General features: G+C 38.1%; 1 long non-coding RNA gene across 1 annotated transcript; it reads left to right on the top strand.

The window, feature by feature from the left end:
* The first annotated feature begins 5,099 nt into the window (after positions 1–5,099).
* LOC115292469 lies at positions 5,100–16,963 on the top strand. Its single transcript, XR_003909012.1, has 2 exons — positions 5,100–5,129; positions 16,849–16,963. It is a non-coding gene; the product is annotated as an uncharacterized LOC115292469 (long non-coding RNA).

Genomic DNA, 16,963 nt, shown 5'->3' with positions numbered 1-16,963 from the left:
TTTCTATAGTTTTCATCATATAGGTCTTTTACATCCTTGGTTAGGTTTACTCCTAGGTATTTTATGGTTTTTTGTGCAATCATGAATGGGATCAGTTTCTTGATTTCTCTTTCCATTGCTTCATTATTGGTGTATAGGAATGCAACTGATTTCTGTACATTGATTTTGTACCCTGCGACTTTACTGAATTCATTGATCAGTTCTAGAAGGCTTCTGGTGGAGTCAATTGGGTTTTCCATTTAGAGTATCATGTCATCTGTGAAAAAGGAAAGTTTGACTTCTTTGCCAATTCTGATGCCTTTTATTTCCTTTTGTTGTCTGATTGCTGATGCTAGGACTTCCAGCACTATGTTGAACAACAGTGGTGAGAGTGGACACCCCTGTTGTGTTCCTGATCTCAGGGGTAAAGCTCTCAGTTTTTCCCCATTGAGGATGATATTAGCTGTGGGTTTTCATAAACTGCTTTTATAATGTTTAGATAAGTTCCTTCTATTCTGATGTTCTCAGGGGTTTTTATTAAGAAAGGGTGCTGTATTTTGTCTAATGCTTTTTCTGCATCTATCAACAGGATCATATGGTTTTTATCCTTTCTTTTGTTAATGTGATGGATCACATTGATGGATTTGTGAATATTGAACCAGCCCTGTAACACAGGAATGAATCCCATTTGATCATGATGGATAATTCTTTTTATATGCTGTTGAATTTGATTTGCTAGTATCTTGTTGAGTATTTTTGCATCTGTATTCATTAAGGATATTGGTCTGTAGTTCTCTTTTTTGCTGAGTCTCTGTCTGGTTTGGGTATCAAGGAGATACTGGCTTCGTAGAATGAGTTTGGGAGTTTTTCTTCTATTTCTATTTTTTTGGAATAGTTTAAGAAGAAGAGGTTTTAGCTCTGCTTTAAATGTCTGGTAAAATTCCCCTGGGAAGTCATCTGGCCCTGGCTCTTATTCGTTGGGAGATTTTTGATAACAGATTCGATTTCTTCACTAGGTATCGGTCTATTCATGCTTTCTATATCTTCCCATTTGAATTTTGGCAGTGCATGTGCATTTAGGAATTTGTCCATTTCTTCTGTGTTGTCCAGTTTGTTGGCATATAATTTTTCATAGTAATCTCTGATGATTGCTTGTATTTCTAAGGAATTGGTTGTAATAGATCCTTTTTCATTCATGATTTTGTCTATCTGGGTGCTCTCTCTTTTCTTTCTGAGGAGCCTAGCTAGAGGTTTATCAATTTTGTTTATTTTTTCAAAGAACTCTTGGTTTCATGGATCTGCTCGACTGTTCTTTTGGATTCTATATTGCTTATTTCTGCCCTGATCTTTATTGTTTCTTTTCTTCTGCTGGGTTTGGGGTGCTCTTGCTTCTTCCCTTCTAGTTCCAGTAGATGCTCTGTTAGATTTTGAATTTGCACTTTTTCTAGTTTGTTGTAATTGGCTGGATTGCAATACACTTTGCTCTTAGGACTGCCTTTGCTGTGTACCAGAGATTTTGGATTGTTGTATTTTTGTTTTCATTGGTTTCCATATATTTTTTAATTTCTTCTCTAACTGCCTGATTAGCCCAATCCTTCTTTAGTAGGGTGGTTTTTAACCTCCACATTTTTGGAGGTTTTCCAGACTTTTTCCTTTGGTTTATTTCAAGTTTCATAGCATTGTGATCTGAAAGTGTGCATGGTATGATCTCTATTCGTTTATACTTATGGAGGGCTACTTTATGTCCCAGTATGTGATCTATCCTGGAGAATGTGCCATGTGCACTCAAGAAGAACGTGAATTTCCTGACTTCAGGATGCAGAGTTCTAAATATATCAATTCCTTCTGTTCCAATGTGTCCTTCAGGCCCATTTCTTCTTTAGTGATTTTCTGTGTGGTTGATCTATCCATTGCTGTCAGTGGAGTATTAAAGTCCCCTGCAATTAGCACATTCTTATCAATAAGATTGTTTCTGTCTGCGATTAATTGTTTATGTATTTGGGCGCTCCTGAATGATGTATAGATATTTATAATTGTTAGCTCTTCCTGATGGAGAGACCCTCTAATTATTATATAATGTCCTTCTTCGTCTCTTGTTACTGCCTTTACTTTAAAGTCTAGTTTGTCTGATATTAGTATGGCTCCTCCAGCTTTCTTTTGGCTTCCAGTCGCATGATAGATATTTCTCCATCCCTTTACTTTCAACCTGGTGGTATCTTCAGTTCAAAAATGAGTCTCTTGTAGACAGCCAATAAGTGGATTTTGGTTTTTTTTTTTTATCCATTCTGCTACCCTGTGTCATTTGGTTGGAGCATTCAGTCCATTTACATTCAGTGTTATTATTGAAAAATGTGGGTTTAGAGTCATTGGGTTCTCCCTAGAATTCATGTTTATAGTGGTGTCTCTGGCACCTTGTATTCTTTGCAACATTTCTCTCATTGAGTACCTCTTAGAATTTCTTGTAGGGCTGGTTTGGTGGTGATGAATTCTCTCAATTTTTGTTAATTTATCTCTCCTTCTATTTTGAATGACAGGCTTGCTGGATAAAGGATTCTTGGCTGCATGTTTTTTCTGTTCATCACATTGAAGATTTCCTGCCATTCCTTCCTGGCCTGCCAGGTTACATTCAATAGGTCTGTAACCACTCTGATAGGTTTCCCTTTGTATGTGAGGGCCCTTTTCTCCCTAGCTGCTTTCAGAATTCTCTCTTTATCTTTATATTTTGTCAGTTTCACTATGGTATGTCGTGCTGAAGGCCGATTCAAGTTACATCTTAACGGGTTCTTTGTGCCTCTTGAATTTGAATGTCTATAACTTTTCCAGATTTGTGAAACCCTCAGTTATAATTTGGTCAAGTATCCCTTCAGGCCCTTTCTCTCTGTCTTCCTCTTCAGGAATTCCTATAATACGGATGTTGTTCCACTTGATTGTGTCACTCAGGTCTCGAATTCTCCTTTTCTGCTCCTCGATTAATTTCTCTCTCTTTTTTTTTCAGCTTCCTCTTTTGCTAATACTATATCTTCTAATTCACCTATTCTTTTCTCTGCCTCGTCAATCCTTGAGGTGGCTGCCTCCAGTTTGTTATTCACCTGACCTATAGCCTTTTTTAACTCATCATATTGCCTAGTCATTGTCTCAGTTGATTCTTTGATGCTTTTCTCAACCCCAGTGATTAATTTTATGACAAGTTTTTAAAATTCCTCATCCGGTATGTTGTCTAGATCTGTCTTGAACAGTTCTGTGGCTGTGACTTCCTCTTGGAGGTTCTTCAGGGGAGAGTTCCTTCATTTTGTCTTTTCTAGTTTTCTGTCTCTTGTCACCTTTAGAAAGCTCGTTGTGCTCTGTGCACCTATTAATATTTCTCTGTTAAAGGAGGCTTATTGACTGTCCAGGGCCTATCATTTCAGGAAATTTTCTTTTAATGGTGTCTCTCACTTTCTCTTGTTGTGCCTTTGAATATTTTATTTCCCTACTCAGCGATATTTGGGACTCGCTGTCATGCGCACTTTGGCTTGTTTCTTGGTGTTGCCCTAAGAAGGAAAACAGCCAGACACACACAGAGGGAACAGTAACACACAAACGCACAGACAAATCAAACTAACAAACACATTAACAGGGGGAAAGAAAATAAGGAGAATGGAGAGGAAGGAGACGAAAAGAGGAGAAGAAGAAAAGAAAAAGAAAAAGAAAAGAAAAAAAATAAAGGGGGTCAGAGACAACAAAGGACAGTGGACAGTCTAAAAGTGTATGACCAGTTGAGGGGAGAGGTAGGGATGAGATATAGGTGAATATATCTGGATTGCAAGAAGGCAAAGAAGAAAAAAAAAAAGGGAGAAAGGAGAAAGGAAAATAAGGAGTAAAATTTTTAAAAAATTTAAGTAAAAAAAAGTAATATTAATAAAAAAATACGCACAGAAAAAGGTGAAAAGAAAAAAAATGAAGAAAAAAGGAAAAAATTAAAAAAAAGCAAAAACAAAAACAAAACAAAACAAAAAAACAAAACCAGCAGCTCCTCCTCGTGGATAGGTGTGGTTTGATGTGGTAGGTCTTGGAGGCTGCTCTCAGAGGCTCCGCCTTGGTGTCTACAGAGATTAGATAGGCAGCCGCTGAACTAAGAACTGTAGGCCACTCTAATGTGTCCTATCTCCTTTTGCCTAGGTTGAGCCGAGTTGTATTTTCCAGGCCCGCCTCGGTTCAAAGTTCCAGTCCATGCACTTTTTAATCTACCACAGATGAGATGTTTTTGTTTTGGTTGCTAGCTTCTTAGGGGGAGGAATAGGTTTGTCTTGGCTCAGGCTGGGGTTTCGGCTGCCCCTGCCTGAGGCGAGATGCGCAGCAGGAGGTGAAGTACTTGTGTGTACCTTTACAGACTCAACCCCCAGCGGGGATGGCATTAGCATTGGGGGAGGAATGAGGGCATAGCTGTTGCCAGAGGTGGTGCCGGGAGCTGCTTGAAATGAGCTGGGAGCTCCTGCAGCCTGCGCCCGCACCCAGGTCTCCACGGCCGCACCCAGGTCTCCATGGCCGCCAACTCTGCCGGGATTGCACAGAGGTGGGGGCTATTTTTTCCCTGTTGCACCCGGGATTCAGGGTTCGCGTGGCCAATGTTGGGGGCAAGATGCGCCCTGGAAATGAGGTGCATGCTCCCACTCTCAAAACCAAGGTCGAAGTGAGCACCCCTGACACCACCGCTATAGCGGTTGCCGACTCCTCGCCAAGATGGCGCTGAGCTAGAAGCTGTTCCTTCCCTTGCACCCCCTGGGTTCGGGATTTAGGCTACCCAGCAGTTATCTATGGGGTGAGCTTCTCTCTCCAAGCGCAGTTAAGTGTTCTTTACCTCTTCCCCAGAGACAGTACTATGAGCGTGTTCAGTCTCTCTATCTCTTCCCTTTGTCTCTCGAGCTCCACGCGCTTGCCCTGCATTGGGCGGGGGCTCCCACCTCCCCTGCCCATCTTGGGCTGGCCCGTTTTCCAATCTCCCCAGTTCACACTCACTCACTCAGGTATCCTTCAGTTTCTCTTCCTTCTGGAGTCCGTATTTTCTCCTTCCGCTCTTGCAGATGACAGTAATGTCCTTCTCAGTTCGATTGATGGGGCAGATGAAGTTTACAGAGCCCCCTTCCTCTCCGCCATCTTGGCTCCTCTCCAAGGTAAGCCTTTAAAAAGAAAAAAAAAACCTACTGTTCCGTATGTTTCATGTGCTAAAGAATATCGAAGCATTTGTAAACCAAGCTTTAATCCTTCCATTAGTTTCCCATCATAACTAAATCTCTGGGCTATCTGGATATTTATCTCAGTATTTTATTCTTTTTGATGCTATTGGAAGTGTAATTGTTTTATTAATTTCCTTTTCATATTGTTCATTGTATATAGAAACAAATGATTTTGTACAGTCATATAGTTTTTAAAAGGTATATATTATGAATATAGAAATATCTCTAGGATACATTATTGAATAAAAACAAGTACATGTTTCAGAATTCAGTGAGATACAATTTATGAAAATAAATAACTACATACAATTATATACTACCACTCTATAAATGGGTTTTTTTTTCACATTTGCCCACAATGATGGACCACAATATTCCTGTGTGACATTATGATTTATAATAAACATATATTTCAGTCATTTCCCATGGTTCCTGGCTCACAGCTCCCCAAACCCTTGGCATTTCCTAATTGATAAGAGCAATAGGAACATCTTTTGTTATAGTATTTGGCCTCTTATCCTCAGTTCTTGAAAATTCTTCAGTCATAAAGGTGAAATGGGTGTCTTGATATTTATAAATTCCCCTTTCAACCATAACTGGGTTTATGTTAATAAGGTGACTTTTGTAAATCCCCTAAAGATGGAGGCAGGGGGCTATTTGCCAGGGAACCAATCCTGGCCAGAGGATTGGAAGTTTCTAGTCCTACCACTGATTTGGGGGGTTGGGAGAGGACCAGGAGGTTGAATAAATAACCAATGAAAATTATTTAATTAATCATGCCTATGTAATGAAGCCTCCATAAAAACCCAAAGGACGTGATTTGGACAGCCTCCAGATTGGTGAACCAGATGCTCAGCCAGGTCCAAACAGATTCCAAGCAGAAGTTTCTTTGTTTGGGACCTTGCTATATATCTTGTCACCTGGCTGTTAATTTGTATCCTTTGTTATCCTTTGTAATAAACTGGTAATAATCTAGTGACCAAACTGGTTTCCTGCATTCTGTGAGCCACTAGAAAATTAATTGAATGCAAGAAGGGGCATGACTTAGAGGCAGTTTGTCAGAAGCAGAGGTGACAACGTGGACTTTGATTGGTATTTGAAATGGGGGCAGTCTTGTGAGACTGAGCCCTTAATTTGTGGAATCTGAATGAGACTAACTCTAAGTAGATAGTATCAGAATCGAGATGAATTGTAGGACACTCTGCTGGTTGACATAGTTTTTCCCCCACCCATAAGAATTGGGTGGGAAATCGGACCCTGCCTTGGGAAAGGGGTTTTCAGTCTTTTTCTGCTTTAGTCTTTCTCTCCCAGAAAAACATTCTCTCTTGCTCTATATCTTGTGTTTTCAGCTTATCTATCCTAATTTAGTCAAGCATGAGTGAAAGGCACTTGACCTTGATTATGAAATTTCTAACTTCCCCTTTTGTAATTGGGACGTTTTTTGAATAGGTTTTTGAAAAGAAGGAATAACAATGAATAGATGTTTTAAAACAAATAAAGATACAGTTAAAGGGCCCCATGTGAAGAGGGTAATAGTGGAGGAGGGAGGGCAAAGGAAAATTATAGTCATTGGGACCCCCTAGATCTGGTGGTGTCAAGTTCTTACTGGAATCATCCAAATTGATAAGAGAGTATGATTGAGGTTTTTCTGGGGCCATTCTGTTTATCAGGGTGCTGACCTCTGGGAGGAAGAACCTGTATGAAAAAGGGGATACTGATACAGCCATTCACTCTCTGGGAAACAATGGGTCTTTGGCTTGCTGTAACAATCATGGACAAATGAAGTTAATCCCAGGAGTCTCTACATCAGTTGGAAAGTGATTCATATTGTACACCATAGAAAAATACTCTAGATGTATTAGTCCAAAATGAAACTTTGGTAATATTAAGAGATATTGGGCCAATATTTTTGTGACTCAGAAGAGGGGGACTTTAAAAAATGAGATTGTTGAAATGAGGTATGCAGTCTTTACATAAACAGATGGATAAATTAGACAATTAGATGAGATCAAATGCCCATGGATTTCTCATCAAGAACAAAGGAAGACTGACAGTGGAATAAGATCTTTAAAGTGCTAAAAGCAAAGACCTGTCAACTTGTAATTCTATATCTATATCCAGAAAAGCATCCTTCAACAATGAAGGTAAAATGCAGACATTCTCAGATCAAGAGAAACTATGAGACTCTGTGGCCAGTAGTCCTGTTCTATAGAAATGTTAAAGGAAGTTCTTCAGACAGAAGAGAAATGGTACAAAGGGAAAATAGGAATTTCAGGAAGGAAGGGAAGAGCCACAGAAGTAAATATCTGGTTAAATATAATAGGCTAATTTTCTCTTCTTAATACAGAAACACTGAAAACAAAAATTATCACAATTTCTAGTGTTGTATTGTTTTTACTTTTACTTTTGAAATAATTATCGGTGCACAGAAGTTGCAAAAGAAAAAAGACAAGGAATTTCTGTGTACCCTTCATTCAGCCTTTCCCAATGGTGACATCTTGCATAACTGTAGTACACTATCAATACCAGGAAAATGACATTGGTAGAATCCTTAAAGCTTATTCAGATTTCACCAACATCACTACACAATTTAGACTGCATGGTGGATGGTCTATGATTCTTCCCAATCTTCCCCTCTCCTTCACTAGGAGTCAGATTTATGTTGTGATCTCACAGCCCTTCCAGACTCCTCCATTTTCTCTCACAGGCATTTCTCCTAATAAGATCCTTGCAGATTTAATCCTACCTGACATGTTCTTCTTAGAGAACTCAGACTGCACCAAAATTCACCCTATTTTTTTATGTTACCGGTTAATCCATCCTGGAAAATAGGATTCAGCCTGAACCAGAAGCATTTGGGATTCATTTGACTATTGTAACTACTCCTCCTTCAAGGAGTGCTGTGGGCCCCTAAGAGATGGGGGTCAGGCTGAAAAGAAGGCTCACTGACATCCGCTTTGTCTTGCTGTATCATGTCAATGCTGTAATCAATGCAGATAAAAAGGGTGGGTCTGGAAAGTCCAGGGGCTGCTCTGTTCATCCGGGCACCAGAGGGCTGCATTGGTAAGTCTATGAGATAGAGTGGAGTGGAGAGTGAAGGGCTCATTCATTTCTTGGGATGCAATGTATTGAAGGCCACTGGTGACTTACACAGTACCTCTGTGAATTTGAGAGTGACTTCACTTTCCTAAACCTGTTCCCCAAGTTGAAAAATAATTATAATCTCCATCTCACATGGCTGTAGTAATAATTCACTGAAAGCCTATCTGCAAAACACAAAGCTTGTTGCAATGTAATGCTCAAGGGGTGGAAACTGCTGTTATTTAGAAAAGGAATTCAGACTATGTAACTGTACTTTTCAGAACCCTCCCATGACTTCCTCCTGCAGGTGGACAAATCCCACATCCTCAGTGACTTTGGCCTAGGGAGACTTACAGAAACAGGCAGTACTTCTTATAAACTTGGCAAAAATAGCCCTTGTCTTGAGTCCTTTCATTGAGTTCTACACCTCTCAAACTTTAATAGGTATACAAATCAGCTAGGGATATTGTTGAAATACAGATTCTGTTTTGATATATCTGGGGTACAGCTTAGCATCCTTTATTTCTAGTAAGCTACCAGATGATGCTATTACTAGTCTGCAAATAAGACTTAGCAAGGCTCTAAAAGGGCCTCTCTTTTGTTCTGTAGTATGTGCTTCCCCACTGGGCATAGAGTCTGCAATTCAAAACTGTCATGACCATCTGGAATATGTGCCCACTTCTAAATCATACCCCATGTACCAGGGATCACACACTTCTCTACCCCATGGCCTCGAGCCTGCACAGCCCTTTCTTTGAATTCATACTCCTCAGGGAAAAACATGCTGTCAACGTGCGCCCTTCCCTGGCCCAAGAGGTGACTGTGAGTCAAAGGAGTGTCAACAGAGCCTGGACCTCAGCATGGAGGCAGGGATAAGAATGAGAGTGGAGGGGTTGGGGCTAGCCCTCCCTTGACTGCCATGTTCTGTGGAACTTGTAGAATCCAAGAATTCAAAATCTGAATCTCAACTTCTAGAAAGATATATCTATCAAGGTGAGTGGATAGAACATATTTTACTTAATTTAGAGTTTTTACCTTGATTTAGAGTTTTTAAATACTTAGATATATAGTATGTGAACCTCCATTTGTACTCTTGTCTTGGCCTTGAAAATGGCCCCTGCTGAGCTTTCCCCTATTCTTGGCTATCTGTGTCATGGCCACCGTGGATTTGCTTCGATTCTTTGAGCAAGTTACGAGTTGCCTGTTTCCATGTGTTTGCATTTGCTCATCTTCACTTTTATCTCTTACTCAACATGACATGTTACCTACTGCCTACCTTTTCTGTTTAAACAACATGAACACGTAGAAGCTGACTTCTCTTCCCAAACAACTTCACAGTGTTTTCTTAACTCTTTTTTAGCACTATGTACTTTTCCTTCTAAAAGCAATTTCAATTTTAGTTACTCATTTATTTTTCTGCTCCTGCTTTATTGTCCCTTTATTTCACCTTTGGAAACAATTGGCTATGAGGAGATGATGTGTCAGTGGGAGAAAAAAAAGATTAATTTTGCATTTGCTTAGAAAGGGTTTACAAGAGAGGAAAGGACTGAGGAAGGGAGAGATGGAGTAAGAGAGAGAGGCGGTTACCAAGAAAATTTGGAAAATCTAGGGCAGCAGTTCTCAAAGTGTGCTCTGAAGGTTCTTGGTGCCCTGAGATCTTTTCAGGAGGTTACTGAGGTCAAATAAGATCATAATATATTCACAATTATATTTAGATGTTTACTTTTTAACTGTCACTTTACCATGAATGTATAGTGGAATACATTTAGAAGAAATTCATATCTCCAACTGATTGTTCATAAGCCAGTATTTTATAAATATCCAGTGTGTGCTGTTACAAACACATGTATAGGTAAAAGATCCACTCAAAGGGTGATTTAATGTGATTTAAGGTTATGCAAAGCTCAGTGATATAACTTCAAGTATCATTTGCAACAACTTTTTAGAAAGTTACCTCTTATTGAGATTGTGTTTTAGTTTCAAAGACATCTATAATTATCACAAAGACTATTAGAATACTTCTTTCTTTTCTAACATCATAATCGCATAAAGCCAGATTTCAACATAATGTGTGTAAGGCTAGTTTCAGCAAAAACAATATGTCATAAAAGGTAAATGCAAAAGCAGAAGAGAACTGGTGGTTGTCAGAGGGGAAGTGGGGGGGATGGGCAAATAGGTAAAGGTGATTAAGAAGTATAAACTTTCAGTTACAAAATAAATAAGTCATCGAGATGAAAAGTTCAGCACGGGGAATATAGCCAATAACATCATAATAATGCTGTATGTTGACTAAACTTATTGTGGTGAGTATTGAGTAATGTACGGGATTGTTGAATCACTGTGTTGGACACCTGAAACTAATAAAACACTGCATGTCAACTATATTTCAAAAGAGAAAAAAGGAGAATTCTGTCTTTTATTAAACCAGACAAAGTTACTATAATGTAAAATGATGACATTCTCACTTTTTGTGTGTGTGTAAAATATAGTTAACATATAATGCATTTATAATTTTATTCTGAAATGAATATTTTTTTAATTTATCAATTTTAATTTCTAATGTAGTAAATGTCTGTATATATAATGTACAGGAAAAAATTCACTTCAGAGTCCTCAATCGATAATTTTTAAGAGTGTAAAAATTGAGACCAAAACATTTGAAAAGCAACAATACAGGATAGGGCCAGGAACTGGCATTTAATTGAAGGAAAATTAAACTTGGCTAAGCATCTGTTCGTCAATATAATCCTCAAAGTAAATGAAGTAGTACGATTATGCAGTAACATACAAATATAACATTAGAATATTATTCAATATAATAATAGTCATAATAAATAATAACATTTGAAGATGTTTTCTATGTATCAAACACTTAAGTGCATGATATGCATGATTCACTGAATTCTAAGCAAACTCATAGGACGTAAAGATGAGTTGCTACAATTGTTAGCATCTTTTATATGAAGAGAAGTAGGGTCTTCAAGTTTTGGCAGCTAGACTAGCATAACTGGGAATCAATCAGGTCTTACTGACTCTGTATGCACCATCTAAACCCCTGCCCACTTTCCCTGGAAGGGCATTGAGAGTCTTCAGCTTAAACTAGCATATTAAACAAAGAAGTGTATGTTTCGACCAGACGCAGGTGTTTTGCTAGGTCTGGGCTATGCAGAGCACAAAAAAGAATTGCCAGCAGGGCACTGCATATACCCAGCAAATATTTATTGCCTGCCTCCCACAAGGGGTTGCTTATCTAGGTGAGGTGATTCTGTAGTTAACGAAACACAGGCCAGCACAGATTGGGAGAGGATGAGAGCTCTGGAAAAGCAGACACACTTTGTAACAGGAATCTTAGAGTCACTCCCTCAACTTTCGTAAGACAGTCAGACCTTCTGATGGGTCTTCTGTCCTCAACTTCAATCTTCTATTATCTCCCTCCAATGGGAATGGACCTGAGTGAATCTTTTAATCTTTCTCCTTCAGTCTTCTGAATCTTTAAACCTCACATTCTGGACCTCTATCCTTCTTCCCTTTCCTCCTCTGCTTACCCTTATGTATCCTTTTGGATAACCCATTTTCAAGCCTGCCTTATCTTCTCTCTGATAATTGAGTGTTTTTTAGTGTGTCCTCATGGTGAAAGCCCAGGTATTTAAAGGTAATTTTTGATACAGTCAGAACCTTGCACCCAGATATACCCCTGATGTCCCACCTTTAATTCATTCAATCAATCATTTATTCATTCAGTAGGAGTATGCTTAGAGACTAATATAATTGTGCCTGGAAATAGTCTTTATTCTTTTCATACTCAAACTCTCTACTTTTGACCTACCCTTTAAGCTGGCTCCTGTGTCCTTTTGTTAAAATTTATTTTTATTATTTATTATTTTTTAATATAATTTATTATCAAGTTGCCTAACATACACTGTGTACAGTGTGCTTTTGATTTTGGGGGTGAGTCTCATAATTCATGGCTTAAATACAACACCCAGTGCTCATCCCAACAAGTGCCCTCCTCAATGTCCATCACCCATTTTCCCTTCTTCCCCATCCCCCACCAACCCTCAGTTTGTTCTCTGTTTTTTTAAGAGTGTCTTATGGTTTGCCTCCCTCCCTCTCTGTTTGTAACTTTTTTCCCCTCTTCCCTTTCCCATGGTTTTCTGTTAAGTTTCTCAAGAGCCACATATGAGTGTAAACATCTGATACCTCTCTTTCTCTGACTTATTTCACTTAGCATAATACTCTCCAGTTAAATCGACATTGTTGCAAATGGCAGGATTGCATTCTTTCTTATTTCCAAGTAGTGCTCCATTGTGTATATAAACCACATCTTCTTTATCCATTCATCATTTGATGGACATTTAGGCCTTTCCATAATTTGACTATTGTTGGAAGCACTGCTATAAACACTGGGATACATGTGCCTCTGTGAATCAGCACCCCTGTATCCTTTGGATAAATTGCTAGTAGTGCTATCGCTGGGTTGTAGCATCCTGTGTCCTTTTGATACCACCATCCCTTTATTTTTATGCTTGCTTTGTTTATAGTTCTGTCTCTTTAAAACAGCAATCTGGAGCTCCTGGGTGGCTCAGCCCATTAAGCCTCTGACTTCAGCTCAGGTCATAATCTCACAGTCCATGTGTTGGAGCCCTGCATTGGGCTCTATGCTGATAGCTCAGAGCCTGGAGCCTGCTTCAGATTCTGTGTCTCCCTCTCTCTCTTCCCCTCCCCTTCTCACTCTCTGTCTCTCTCTCTCTCTCTCAAAATAAAATAAAGACATAAAAAAATTAAAAAACAAAACAGCAATCTGATCTGAGAATTTTAACATGGATTAAATCCCTTTATGTTTGATAGAATCATGATTTGTAATATATTTGGATTGATTTCCACTTTCTTATGTTTTTTGTGTTTTGTGTCTTTTTAATTTTTCCTGCTTTCTGTTGAAATGTTTGCACTTTATTCCCTCCTCCCTTTTCACAATGGTATGCAATTACATGCAAGATTTAAATTTACCATTAAGTTTTTCATGTAAATACTTAATTTAAAAAATTCAAAATTAATCAGCTTCTCTATACTTCTCCCAAGCAGTATAATGCTCTTTGGATTTTTAACAGTGAATTCTGCACCTTCAGTTTCTCATGTTATTTTTGTCTACTGTTTTAGATCAAACCTACTTTTATGCCCCAGAAGTGGTCATTATTATTTTTTGTCACAAATATTTATTTAGATTAAACCATGTTTATCACGTTCTTTGGTGACTCACCATTGCTTCTCAGCCTCCTTTTTTCTCTTGGACACAGGTTTATTCTTTCTGAGGTAGAATCATTAGTAATTTTTTGTGACAGTCTATTAATTGTAAACATTTCAAATGTTCTTTGCCTGAAAATGTTGTCAATCCTGTGTAATAAGTTAGGTGGGTATAAAACTCATTTATCTGAGAAATTTGCTGGTAGTCAAACTTTTATTCCTTTGTAGTGATCCTTCTCTACTCTCTCATTGCTCTAAAAAGATGTGTGCTTTGTTCATAGTCTATGTGTTTACCTCTAAATGTCTAGGTGAGATTTGTTTTTATTTATATTGTCTATGTTTTTCTATATATTTTCAATCTAAACATATTGAATTTCTTCAAATATGGACATTTCTGAGCCATTATCTGTTGAAATATTGTCAATCTTCCATTACCTCTATTATTTTCTTTTGGAATTTTTATTAAGTTTAAATTAAACCTCATTCTGTTCTTTATATTTTTCAACTGCTGTTATTTCCTTAACTTTCTGAACTGCAGCTTGTTTAGCCATAAGGCTAAAAGTCTGACATATGTATTTTATCACTCTGGCTGAGGCTTTTTGTTGACCCTTAATTTCTCTTTTCTGTGGTGCTTTGCCCACCCACCCCTGCCACCATCTTCCTTAAATAGACTGAAGCATTTGGTCTCTTATTCACTCATTCATCACTTATTCCCCACCCACTTATTTATTTTATTGAGTTCTAATTGACCTATAACATTATATTAGTTTCAGGTATACAAAATAATGATTCAATATTTATATATATTGCACAATAAGTCTAGTTAATATCTGTCACCATAAATAGTTATAATTTTTTTCTTGTGATAAGACCTTTTACAATTTATTCTCTTAGCAACTTTTAAATATATAATACAGTGTTATTTTCCCTAGACCTTCCCAACCCTCCTGTCAGCTAGCTCAGAGAGCATAGGTCTTGGACTAAGCCATAGATTTAGAAACAAAAGATCAGATTTACACTCTGCATCCTACCAAAGAAAGAAGATGGAAGCTCACCACATGACAAAAGAGATGTACCCTAAGTAAAGCACAAAAACAAACAATGCATAATAGGAAGGAAAAGATTTAGGCATTAAAGAATCAACTCAGGAAATGGGACAATAATTGACTGGTGTTACACAAAGAGCACAGTTCAGAGAAATCTCACAATTTCTTCCAACACCACTCTCAAGATTTCTCTTATTCCTTCTTGGTATAGCTCACTCTTGGTATATCTCACTTTAAAATGCCTCTCAGTTATCTACATCTATTAATTTGTTATTTCTGTCATTCTCTTGCACTCTTCCTTAACGATTTGTCTCCTCCTACCCTCTTACCTTCCACTCTCTTCTGTTCTTCTTTCTTCTTCCCATTTCTGAATTTCTTTCAAAAACTCAATTTCTTTTTCTTATACTGACTTTTATTTTCCCAAATTTTCTCAGACTCTCAATAACTCTCTTTCACATTTTAACAATACCCCAGTGTCTGAACTCTGTCAATATTTTCCTCAAAATGTCAATTTCTGTTGATCCCCATCAGTCTTTCTTAATCTCTCTTTTTTTTCTTTGTTACTCATTCTGGCTATCCAGTTTCTTTTCTCTGTCATATACATGGTCTCTTTCTCTTTCTTGGTATTTCTATATTTCCTTTAGTATTTTTTTCTTAATGTCTCAATGTTCTTTATCCCTGTGTCTTTCTCAGAAACTTTTTCTTCAACGTATTTCCCTCAAAATTTTATTTGCAGTCTCTTTTTTCCTTTTTCACAAAATATAGAAAAAGTTTCAAACTCATGAAGGCAGGATGATATATTTAATCTTAAAACCAAAGCTTCTGTAGTACAAAAGTCTAAAGAAGCAACAACAGACTGATTCAAGCCGTCATCTCTTTCCTGGATCTCAGCTTCCTCCCCGGTGTTCCTGCCCTGTCCTATTCCCCAACCCTGAACAAAGCGCAGACTCCATTCTCCCAGTGCTGCCTGAGGACCCAGGCATGGCATCCATTAAATGATTAATTGAATAAATTAACTTGCCATTTGCATTTCAGTCTCTCAAGTTTGGTTTGGGTCCAGTCTCACAAAAATAGGTCTATTCAGTACCTTAAAAATCACCTGAACTATAAATTAGTAAACACTTCTTTTCTATACATTATTTATAATGTCCTGTGTTGTGCGGAGTGTGCTAAGTGCTGGGAACACAATGACAGGCAAAAAATGAAAATGTTTCTGCCCAGAAGGAATTTGTAATCTAGTTATTTGCTTGGTCAATAAGTACATGAAAAGGTAGTTTAAAGGAAATGTCATTTAATCCAGTAATTAAATGACTTTTCCTTTCCCTTTTACTTTTTGCATTAAATGTGAATAAAGCCCAAAGCTGATGGTGCAGGGGTAAGCAGTGACACTCTACTTCACTTGAACTTCACTTCTCATAGTTTCCTTTTCTTTTTTTTACATTTGTTTGTTTGTTTTAACCGTTTATTTATTTTGAGAGAGTGAATGGGTGAGCAGGAGAGCATCAGAGAGAGAGAGGGAGAGAGAGAGAGAATCTCAAGCAGGCTCTGCGCTGTCAGTGCAGAACCCAATAAGGCTCCACCTCAGGAACTGTGAGATCCTGACTTGAAGTGAAACCAAGAGTCAGATGTTTAGCCAATTGCTATCCAGGCACCATAATTTCTTTGCTCTCTTGGGAACTATTTTTTTTATGTTTATTTATTTTATTTTGAGAGAGAGAAAGAGATAGAGCATGAGCAAGGGAATGGCAGGCGGCGGGGTAGGGGGAGAATCCCAAGCAGGCTCCACACTGTCAGCACAGAACCAGACATGGGCTTAATCTCTTGAACCATGAGATCATGACATGAGCCAAAATCAAGAGTTGGACGCTTAAATGATTGAGCCACCCAGGAATCCCAGGGAACTGTTTTATTTTACCTTATGTAAGTCAGTGACCTTATGGAACTTATATTCTAGTGGAGAGCTGGAGTAGAAGAAGACAAATAAGGTTGGACTGTGTAAAGTACTTAGCACAGAACCTAGCCCACAGAAGGTCTCCAAGAGTTATGTATAAGCGTTATTATTCAAGGCTACCTCCCTACTTCCAAAAATCTTTCTCAGATAATACCAGCTGCATTCTCTCTTATTTAAATTTGGATGTTGTTTAGAGAAAACTTCAAGATCCTAAAAAATTCAAATGGCAGTGTATTTGTCATCAGAAACCATGAAGGCTGGAAGGAAATAAAATATTTTTCAAGTGCTAAAAGAACTGTTAATCCACAATTCTATATCCAATGAAAATGTATTTCAGGAGTGAAGGGGAATTAAAGACATTCACAGATGAGTGAAAACTAAGAGTATGTGCCATCAGCAGATCTACCCTGAAAAGAACAGCTAACAAAAATTCTGTAAACCAAAAGGAAATT

This window comes from Suricata suricatta, chromosome 5 (genome assembly GCF_006229205.1).
Source record: "Suricata suricatta isolate VVHF042 chromosome 5, meerkat_22Aug2017_6uvM2_HiC, whole genome shotgun sequence".
In the NCBI taxonomy this organism is placed as follows: domain Eukaryota; kingdom Metazoa; phylum Chordata; class Mammalia; order Carnivora; family Herpestidae; genus Suricata; species Suricata suricatta.
The sequence above is the reverse complement of the archived record's forward strand: the minus strand, read 5'-3'. Positions and strand labels throughout refer to the sequence as shown.